General features: G+C 39.4%; 1 non-coding gene across 1 annotated transcript; it reads right to left on the reverse strand.

Moving 5' to 3' along the window:
• Positions 1-590: 590 nt before the first annotated feature.
• Positions 591-690, reverse strand: LOC132653422 (small nucleolar RNA U13). Its single transcript, XR_009591162.1, has one exon. It is a non-coding gene; the product is annotated as a small nucleolar RNA U13 (small nucleolar RNA).
• Between the last annotated feature and the right edge of the window lie 10,937 nt (positions 691-11,627).

Raw genomic sequence — 11,627 nt, forward strand, 5'->3', positions numbered from 1 at the left:
GGCACGATGGTGTCCTCCTCAATCTATACTGGTGCGATGGATTCTGGCATAATGATGTCGTCCTGTATCTCTCCTGGTGTGATGTTGTCTGGCATGATGGTGTCCTCCTCGCTCTATTTCAGCATGATGGTATCTGCCAAGATGGAGTACTCCTTGGTCTTTTCCAGTATGATGGTGTCCTCCTTGGTCTCTTCTATTGTGATGGTGTCTGTCAAGATGGTGTCACTCTCAGTATCCTAAAGCATGACGGTGTCTGGCAGAATGGAGTACGCCTTGGTCTCTTCTGGCATGATGGTGTCCTCCTCAGTTTCCTCTGGCAGGATGGTATCCTCCTGTGTCTCTTCCAGTGTGATGATGTCTAGCATGATGGTGTCCTTACTCTCTCCTGGTAAGATGGTGTTCGGCAAGATAATGTCCTCCTAGGGATCTCCAGGCATGCTGATGCCTGGCAGGATGCCCATTTTTTTTTTAATGTATTAGTTGGTTTTTTTTGTTGTTTTTTTTTTCCTTAAAGAATGGGTCTCACTATATTCCAGGTTGGCTGACTCTATACCTCAGAATCTTAGGTATGCAGCCTCCTTAAATGTGAATGTCAAGTTGGTAATGTACCACATTTCAAGGCTTCAGGGAGGCTTGTGTCACACAATGATTTGAATACTTAATTATAATGTTTATGAACAAAAAAAGGCTCCTGCCTCAACTTTTTTATTTCTCATCCTATGATTAGCATCTTTCAACGTTAATGGGAAAAAATGCAATGGAATTAAAAGCACACATTTGTACAAAGGACAAAATGAAGCCACTGGCAAACTTTGTTGAGCCTTTATAGCTTTAGCTACCGTTGTTGTTGATGATGATTATTTCTACCAACAGTATATTACCCAGGTTTTAGTTATGACAGTCTCTATATCGTTAATTTGGACTGTCATTGCTTTGATTACTTTATTTCCTGTTTGATTTCTGTGGTTGATTTGATGGATGTTTATGACAAACTCTCTTCTTCTGAGACTTTCTAGTTGTATTTAACCCAAGTCACATTCCTTGGAAGGGTCTTTGGCTAGGTGTCAGCTGTGCCATCCTGTTTTTAACCTATCCTTTCTAAAGTGCCCAATTTTGGCTTTCCTTATTGCTTCAAGCAGAATGCCCTCATAGCTTTCTCTTGGTGGTATGGGCTGTCATGGTGAAGCCAGTCAGATAAATTGGAATCTGCAAAGATAGAAAAAGGACTGCAATTTGTTTCCTCTCATGTGGTTTCATAAAAATATTTGGATATTAGTTGCTTTGGGTATTGCTTTGGTCAAGTACTTGACAAGAATTAACTTCAAAGAGGAAGGCTTTGTTTTGGCTTATAATTCAAGGGACTATAGTCCATTATGTTGGACAATGCACAGAGCCAAGAGTAGAGGGCAGTTGGTTATATTGCAGCACAGCCAGAAAATATAGTTATGAAATGTTACAACTCTGGTTGGCCAGGTCAACCTGGGAGAGTAGAGCCTAAAACCGAGTTGGATTAAAGTCTCATGCAATAGATAACTTTATTCAGTGCATCAGACAATTTATATTCTGAGGGTATTCTTGAGGGTTAAGCAAAGTAATATGAACAAAGATCACATGAAATTGAACCGTATACAGTTGGGAGGGCAAGTGCTGCTTGGAGACATAATTCTGAATACTATTGGGTAAAACGATGGGTATTCTTAAGTAAAAGCTGCTTCTAGTATTACACCTGGGAGAGGCATGAAAACACATTCCAAGAACAACTCTTGTTAAGAAGGAACAGAAATTACATGATTCTTGTCTTGTTTATTTGAAGTTTTCTCAGAAGGTCTGAAAAATCTGTTTACACAGCTTCACTCATAGACCATGTTCTGACAATCAGATGCTGGCATTTGAATGATAAAAAAAGGAGAGGGCATTCCTATTGCTAGATATGATGGAGGAGAAGGTTTAATGTAGATTAAAAGGAACATAGTTAGAGACAGGGACTTCTGGGAGAGTCCAGAGTGGACATGATCCTGAGCCAAGAGAGGGGAGAGGGGAAAAGCAGCTGCCTACCAAGACTAAGACACACGTCAGGAGACTAAACTAAAGGACCAGGTATTCAAAATGGCTTGATTGTATAGGGAAGAGTAGCTGAGAGTTGGGGGAGGGGGAAATGGTAGCCATGCCTTGTAACAGGTATGGACTTAGGGATGCAGAGATCCTGGTGACTAAGTCTGCTTTGATGTGTTAAATAGGCACCTCAGCTGGTTCATTTTCTCTCAGCTGTTCTAAACTTGTTGGTTGAGACCCCCTTTTGTGTGTGTGTGTGTGTGCGTATGTGTGTGTTTGTATGTGTGTGTGTCTAAGGCATTGTTCACAGGGATTGCCTAAGATCACCAGAAAACAGTGTAACAGTAGCAAAGTTATACTTAACAAAAGTAATTTCATGGTTGGTGGTCACTACAACATGAGGAAATGTATTAAAGGGTTACAGCATTAGGAAGTGTGAGAACCACTGCTCTATTCCATGAGATGGTAATTCGGTACATATTGGTTAAGTTAACCTATAAATTGCTTTATGGACATTCGCAGAGACCTGTCTCCTTGTTTATTCTAGACAAGTTGACAGAGAAACAGTATTAGCTGTCATAGGTTTTGTGCTCAGCTTAGACTTCATTAATTGCAATATGCTTCTTCAGGGACAAATGATGATATGCAATGGTCTATTTTTCTCCTGTACCTAGAAAATCCAAATTATAATACTCAAATCTGAATACAATCAATAGACATACTGAAGTTAGGAGAAGGAATATGAACTTTTGACCTCTTGTAGTTCTCTTTCAACATCGTGCTCAAATCTGTTTTATAAGACTTGCATAAGTGTATAGATTTCATTATCTTTATCATAAGTGAGTATATCCCATGTTTGTCTTTCTCTTTCTGGGATATTTCACTCAGAATGAACTTTTCTAGATCCCACCATTTGCCTGTAAATTTCATGATTTCCTCCTTTTTGATTGCTGAGTAGTATTCCATTGTATAAAAATACCACAATTTCTGTACCCATTCCACTGTTGATGGACATCTGGGTTGTTTCCAGGTTCTGGCTATTACAAATAGAGCTGCTATAAACATGGTTGAGCAAGTGTCCTTTTTGTGTACTTGAACAAACTTTGGGTATATACCTAGCAGTGGTATAGCTGCGTCTGGAGGAAGCACTATTCCTATTTGTCTTAGAAAGCGCCAGATAGCTTTCCAGAGTGGTTGTACCCGTTTACATTCCCACCAGCAGTGGAGGAGGGTTCCCCTTTCTCCACAACCTCTCCAGCATGTGTTATTGCTTGAGTTTTTCATCTTGTGTATTGCTTGAGCTTTTCATCTTGGCTAACTCCCCTTAACTAAGGGGAGTTAGTCTGATGGGGAAAGGATAGGAGCTCCGCAAGCACCAAATATATCTGGGCACAGGGTCTTTTCTGAGACTGACATTCAACCAAGGAACATGTATGGATATAACTTAGAACCTCCACTCAGATGTAGCCTGTGGTAGCTCAGTAACTAATTGGTTTCCCAAAGTGAGGGGAACAGGGACTATTTCTAACAGGAACTCAATGACTGGATCTTTGGTCTCCCCACCCCCGAAGGGAGGAGCAGTCCTGTTAGGCCACAGAGGAGGGCTTTGCAGCCAGTCCTGAAGATACCTGATAAAACAGGATCAGATGAATGGGGAGGAGGTCCCCCCTATCAGTGGACTTGGAAAGAGGCACGGTGGAGATGAGGAAGGGAGGGACTAGGAGGGAATGAGGGATCGGGACACGGCTGGGATACAGAGTTAATAAAATCTAACTGATAAAAAAATAAAATAAAATAAAATAAATACTTAGTGGTTAAAGATAAAGACCAAAAAAAAAAAAAAAAAAAAAAAAAAAAAAAAAAAAGACTTGCATAAATCCAAAATCAGCTTCTTTCTCAGTGGTGAGTGTTGTATCCTACGTCCTAATATTAACTGATCACTGACAAGGTAACTTTTTTATGTCTTGTGGTAAGATAGGAAGGTGAAACATCAGATAGAGTTAGGACTCCTCAAACAGAAAAAGTTAGTAGTTGCTGTGTAGACACAGCTAATCCACAACTGACCCTGAAGTGCAGTTTTCCCCAGCCCCACCACTTCTCTTTTAGACAGGGTTTTTCTGTGTAGCTCTGGCTGTCCTGGAGATGCTCTCTAGACAGGCCTGCCTCTTCCTCCTCAGTACTGGGGCTAAAGGTGTGCATGGGTCACCACCACCCAGCTCCCACTCCACCTTCTCAACAAGGTCTTCCTTTTTATCTAAGCCCTGGATGGCTTCTGCCTCCTGAGTGCAGAGATTACGAATGTGTATCTCCCTATATGGCTCCTTATCCTTTGGAAAAACAGATGGAAGCTGATTTTGGCTTTATGCAAGTCTTACAATTCTTCAGTGGTTTAGTGTAGAAGAATGGTAAATATTTGTTAAATTCAAATTTCAAGTGGTACTTTTTTCGTTAAAAGCTTTTAAACTATGCTTTTGAAATCTAGCTGGGAGGATACAGAAACATTATGTATCAAAGTGTATTATTAGTAGTACACACTAGGATACACAAATAGACCTTTGCAAAAAATAAAAATAAAACCTTCTGTTTATTAGGGAAGTTATGGAAATCAGAATCTTTAGGGCAGCACTTTGAGTCAACATTAGACTATTAAAAATCACTATTAATTTCTAAGCATTTCTTCTTGCTTACTTTTTACAGTGCTAGAATATTCTTGTGATGACATAGGTAAGTAACTCCCCAACCTGTGATTATTTGTTCCATAGTCTTGTTTAACTGTTATGTATCTTGTGTCAGAAGCACAGAGAAGTAAAATAATATTTCCAAGAGTTGAATTTTTTTAAAGATACTACCTTTTATTTTAGGGAGGAACACAGTCTTAGGTACCCCTGCTGGCTTCAAACTTGTTTGATGGCCTTGAACTTCTGATCCTGCTGTCTCGGTGGGCCTCTCTAATGTTGGTATAATGGGCATGTGCCACCATGCCCAGTTTTATGCAGTTCTGGAACTTTCTCTATGCAAGGCTACATTCTACCAGTTGAGCTACATCCTCTGCCCTGGACGCACAGATTTGATCAAATGCAGTTTTTAAATGTTTTTCAGCATTCTGTTTTACTTTGTTACATCAAATTCGTGTTTTAAGGAATATTAGGAATTGGTCATCACTAGATGGCAGTCATTCTCTTTAAGTCATTTGTTCAGAAGGAAAAGTAGTGCAATATTTATTTAAAATCAGTGTGAACTGCCAGTAGAAAGCTGGCAGCAGAGCCTTTAAACTTTTCTAGAGTTTAAGAATTATTTATTTTTGCCTTTTGTATCTGATAGGTCTGGTGGTTATTGATGCCTTATGTTGAAGACTCAATGTGGACTGTAAAGTCTGTTCACATATGCTTTTTACTGTGGTAGAAGCAATTTGTAATTGAAGCCACAAAATGCAAGTAAGCATGTTTTTACCTGCCTCTGACAGCCACATAGAAACTCTATCATTTTCACTTGCATGTACACAAAGAATTCAGACAAAACCAGGGAGTTCTGTACATTTCCACAAAAAATGCAAAATATAGGGTACCCTTAAAACTGTCAACTTTCCTTCATTTTAATGTGTATGTTTTAGATTTGATCTCTCTCTCTCTCTCTCTTTATATTGCCATATGGTCCTGGCTGGCTTGGTACTGATCACTGTAGTTCAGTATCCTGCCTCAGCTTCTTGAATGCTGTGGTTATAAGCCTGGATGCTTTGTACAAACCAATTGTTATTTTAATTTTAAAACTTTTTACTCCAGGGGCTCACTGTAAACCTAGAAAGTTACTCAACATTATATTGGAAGAGAGTGTTAAAATTATAAATATTACAAGTAGAAATATTGTGACCCTGATAAGGAGATTAAAGTTACTATCTGATGTCTGTCCTCAAAATGTTTGCTCCTTCTCATTATGTGCCTGAATTGGAAAGCGTAATGCTCAGCTAGTACTTCAGGGAAATCGTAATTGATTGCTGTTTCCTATTTTGTAAATGAGAAAACACTGAAAGTCAGAGAGATTATTTGAATTGGCCAAAGATGTAGCTAATTACAGTCCTAAAACCAAGGCCCCACAAGAAGGCATCGGAATTCACATTTTCTTCCTTTGATTTTAGTTTAGGGGTTTTTTTCTTTCATTCTTTTTATTATATTTATTTATTTATTCATTACAATTTATTCACTTTTTATCCCTGCTTCAACCCCCTTTCTTGCCTCTTCCCAGTCCCATCCATCCTCCCTCTTCTCCCCCTATGCCCTTTCCCTAGTCCTCTGATAGGGTAGGACCTCCTCAACTTCTATCTGTCTCTAGCTTATCTGGTCTCATCAAGGCTGGTAACATCATCTTCCTGGCAAGGCTGCATTCCCCAGGGGGAAGTGATCAAAGAGCCAGCCACTGAGTTTATATCAGATACAACCTCTGTAACCCTTACTAGGAAACCCACTTGGAAACTGAACAGCCAATTGGCTTCCTTTGAACAGGGGATCTAGATGCTCTCCATGCATGGTCCTTAGTTGGAGTATCAGTTTCTGCAGGCCCCCCTGGGCCCTAGTATTTTGACTCTGTTGTTCTTCTTGTGGAGTTCTGTCCCCTCCAGCTCTTTCTATCCTCCTCTTCTTCTATAAGGTTCTGGCACTCTGCCCAAAGTTTGGCTATGTGTTTTTTTTCTTTAGAGGAAATCCAAGGAAGTAGAACAGTTCTGAACATCTCCTTTTTTTTCCATGGTTTAGGGTGGCCTCTCAGAGTTTAGTTAGGCTTGCCTTGGATTCAGCATCGTCCTGTCCCCACTTCCATTGGCTGGAATTATGTAATGTTCCACCGTACCCGGCTCCTCAATTATCTGAACTTTGGGATTTTTTTCTCCCTCAAGTTTGTCCTTTATCTTTGGAGAGTACTAATGAAAAATTTTTCTGGTGAACCTAATGTAGAAGTTATTACTGAGTCAGAATATAGAAATCAAAAGTTTTTTTATGAATAATACCAGTTTATGTCTTTAAGGGCTTTTAGTGACCCTCCTAACCTCCCCTTCCAGTTTTCTACATGGCAAGGAATATGAGTACCTTTACTTAGAAGATTCTTCTCCTTTTCTTTCAAAGGAGAAGAGCTAAGCTTGGAACTTACTGAAATGTCAGTGGTAGGTTCTATCCTGTGTGTTCTTGATGGCTCTTGTTGTAACATCATCCACTTGGAAGGCTGCTTATAATTTTTTTTATCTTTTCTTCCCAAGAAAAGAGAATAAATATTAATGGCTGTGTTTTTACTGGTCAGTGTTGAGAATTTCTACTGAAATGTGGGCATGTGTGTCTGTGTTTGTGTGTGTGTATGCGTGTGTGCGTGTGTGTGTGTGTGTGTGTGTGTGTGTTATCATTAATTTGAGGTGCTGGAACTGATATGCTGAGGAAAATAATCTTCCTTATGCAGAGGATAAGTACATGATGATTTTGTACCACACATCACTCCAGATACAGAAAACATGTGCAGGTAGCAAATATGTGTAAAGGAGTGTTAGGAATGTCCCACTCAGTGTGTTGGTTCCTGGTTCTGAACTGAGGCTGATTCCAGGAGACAACAAGAAAGATTGTGGTCCTCCAGTTAAAGGTGGGACTTAATGGAGGTCAGGTGATTTATGCAGTTTTGGCTGAAGTCTGATTCACAGGTAGGTCTCTAAACTCATCCTGTGGCCATATACCTAACCACCCGCAGTTAGAAGTTGGCAAAATTCTTGCACTTATTCTCTGACCTGTGGGCTATTATTGTGGTTGTGGTTGTAAAGGCTAAAAGCCTTTAGAGTTTCTTGTTCCAGGAAAACTAATGAATCAAGACTAGTTTTGCATCCCTGGAGGAATTGCAGAAATTAGTGCCATCATCAAGGACTTGAAAGATGCCTGGTGGAGAATGACAGTTGACTATCAACAACTTTATCAAGTAGTTGCTCCAACTGAAGCCACTGTACCAGATGTGGTATTCTTTCTTAATCAGGTTAACACATTTGTTGGTACATGGTATGCAGCTATTGATGTAATAATTGCCTTTTAACTCTATACCTGTCTGTAAGGACCCCCAGAAGCAATTTGCTTTCAGTTGGCAATGGCAGCATTATACCTTTATGTTAAATATGTATTCACTCTTCAGCCATGTGCCATAACTTAGTTTGAAGAGATCGTGATCATTTGTCTCTTTCTCGACCAAGTGAGCAGGAAGTAGCAACCATATTTGACTTGTAGGTAACATACATGTGCATAAGAGGATGGGAAATAAATCTATCCATAATTCAGAAGCCTTCTACTTCAGTGTCTTGATCAGAGTAATGTTGCTGTGAAGACACCATACCATGACCATAGCAGCTCTTATAAAAGAAACCATTTAATTAGCATTTGCTTATGGTTTCAGAGATGTATTCCATTATCATTATGGCAGGAGGGAGCATGGTGACACACATGCAGGCATGGTGGCACATGTGTAGACACGGTGCTGGAGAAGTAGCTTAGAGCTCTACATCTGGATCTGCAGACAGCAGGAAGAGATGCTGGGCTTGGTTTTGAAACCTCAAAGCCCACCCCAATGGGTATAATTTCTCCAACAAGCCCATACCTACTCTAACTTTTCTAATCTTTCTCAGATAGTACTACTCACTGGTGACTAAACTTTCAACTCTTTGAGCCCATGGGGCCATTCATATTCAAACCATTATGCTCAGTAAAATTCTTATGAGACCAGTGGTGTGAGGCATACAGAGATATTTGCAATGACTAGTTGACCTTTTTGGATTATGGAGGTAGCATATTATTCTTTGAATGTGTTGCTTTGTCCTGTATCAAATGACTTACAAACTGCTAGCTTTGTATGGAGCCTCTAACAGGAGAAGCTTATGCAAAGATCCAAGGTGCTGTGTAGGCTGTTCTACCACTTGGATCATATGATTCAGCAGAGTTGATGGTTTTTGAGGTGTCAATGGCAAACAGGAATTCTATTTGACTCTCCTGTTTATGAATCACAGAAGATACCTTTGGAATTTTGGGAGAAAGGCTCTATCATCATCTGTAGGCAATTATTTCCCCTTTGCAAAACAGCTCTTAGTCTGCTATTGTGGAAACTGAACATTTGACAATGTTTAACTGGATTACCATGCAGTCTGACCTTGCCCTTGCTGCCAGTCCTTTTCTTTACTGGCTTTAAAGCCTACTTCTTAGGGATTCTAGCATATATTGAAGACCAGCTGAGACATCCAGTCTCATGGACTGAATAGTGACTGGATTCTTGGGCCTTCTTGTTGATCATAGATTAGCTGGACCATAAACTGTAAATCATTCTAGTAATTCCCCTTTACATATATATGTATATGTTCATAGTCATTTTATAAGTTTCATTCCTCAAGAGAACCCTGACTATTACAGAAACCTTTGGAGAGCCAAAGCTGTGGGTAATGTCTGATGTGCTGCTTTAAAGAGATTCTTTTAGCTACGGCGTAGACTATGTACTTGGTGGTGGTGGTGGTAGTGGTGGTGCTGAATGCATAATGGACATTTGAAGACTATTGAATTGTTGTGGTTTGGCTAAATCATACATTTGGACAATTAAAAAATTGAAATGGTGGGATATGTTCAATTCTAGGACATGTTTTGGAGGTTGACTTGTCTGTACTTGGTAGTAGATTGAATGGGGAGAGGAGGGACAGACAGATGAGAAATGATTGTAGATACTTGTAGTGGTGTGTGCGTGTGTGTGTGTGTGTGTTTCTTTTGGGGATACTGGAAGGAACTGCTTTGGGAAAGGGGATAGGCTGACAAATATATATATATGTATATATATATATAATTTCTTGTCTTCATGACATTTGGATGGCTTTTAAAAATCCAACTGGAGTACGTCAGTGGTTCGTAACAGGGTATTTGAGTTTAGAATTATGACAGTGTTCTGATTTGTAGGTTATACATTAGGAAATTATTAGTATATGAGTGGTATTTTTGAGCCATGAGATTGCTTGGTGAGAGAGCATAGAGAAGTATAATAGAGGAGGGGGCTCTAGAAGGGAGATTGAGAAGGTGTTTCACTGTAAGGCTAAATCCATATTAATGTGGTTAATCTCCTGAAAAGAGTGTTTAATGAAGAAGACTGTGCTCCAGCAGAGGAGTGAAGTGAATACTTGCTCTAGTGGGAAGGAAAGAAATGGAAGAGTTTTGTTAGGATGGAGAGCAGGAGAACTAGGTGGTAGCTGGGAGAAGATGTTTAGTTCAGGGCAAGTTTTTCTATGAGCTTTTTACAGACACGCAATTAATCTGGTGGAGAGGGAAAATACATAATGTAGAACAGAAGTTTTTGAAATAACAAGCATGGTTAGGTACAGATGAGCTCAGTGGAGAACAGATAGAGGAGGAAGAACAGATTCATGCAGGTTGGCTGATTTTCATGAAGGGAGAGGAAATGGATAAGTGTATTCCCTTCCCTCTTTTTTCAGAAGTGTATAGTTAGAACTGTGGTTGAGAGGGAGGGATGACCACTGAGTTAGGAGAAAGTACAGTACCCACACCATAAGGATTGTTTCTTTGAGACTTGATTATTGCCTGTGTGGGGCATTCCTAATTCAAACATCTCAAATATGAAATGCTCATTAAAAATGTATGACAGCTGTCATGAGTGGAAAATGCCAGGTTGGCCTCATGTGTGTGACATGTTATTGTCAAAACTCTAAATCACTCAAATATTGCATGGATGTGACTTCAGACTATAAGTTATGTATGGAAACAGTGAATTGTGTGTTTGGATTTGAGTCTTATATATAAGATAACTTGTATAGATATTCTTCCAGTTCCTCTGATGAGAAACATTTGTTTTCAAGCATTTTGGACAAAGGATATTCCTTGTAGGATTTCTAGTAATTTTGAATGACTCTTTTAGAATTTAGCTATGTAGATATACTGAATCTAGGCATCTGGCTGTATGATTTTTCTCTAATAATATTCTGCTTCTTGGGTGGAGTAATGGAGTAACTGGATTCTTTGAAATTACATTTTGCTATATGAGCTTAATGGAGAAAAGAACAGGAGCTGTACTTCAAGTCTTTTTACTTTGTGATGACAGTCTAATATTGTGCCATATGTTTTAAAGTGAATGAGAAAGCAACTTTTTTTATTTCCCAAAACAAAGGAAAGCAAAAAAAACAAAAAAATCTACCAAACAAACAAACAAAAAACACTAAAACAAACAACAACAACAGACAAAAAAAAACCCACTAAGTACTATAATCTTCTTGCCTATCTCTTTAAAGGTCTGTCTGTGTTGGCTAGGAACATGGACACTTCATGGAGAAGATGAAACATGCATCCGCAATCATGACCGAGAATTTGAGAAAATGTGCAACTTTCTCTACCAGGGCTTTGTGGACTCTATCACTGAGCTGCTGAAAGTGCGAGGAGAAGCCCAGAAACTCAATGTAAGGAGACACTGCTGGACCTCTGATCCTCTGTCCTTTTATGGGGTTCTAATTAGCATTGAAAGAGTAGGAGCCATATTGCATGATATGTAGTAGGACAGACTTGTTTATTTTCATGGGGTAGATACTG

The sequence above is a fragment of the Meriones unguiculatus genome, chromosome 3 (assembly GCF_030254825.1).
Source record: "Meriones unguiculatus strain TT.TT164.6M chromosome 3, Bangor_MerUng_6.1, whole genome shotgun sequence".
Lineage (NCBI taxonomy): Eukaryota > Metazoa > Chordata > Mammalia > Rodentia > Muridae > Meriones > Meriones unguiculatus.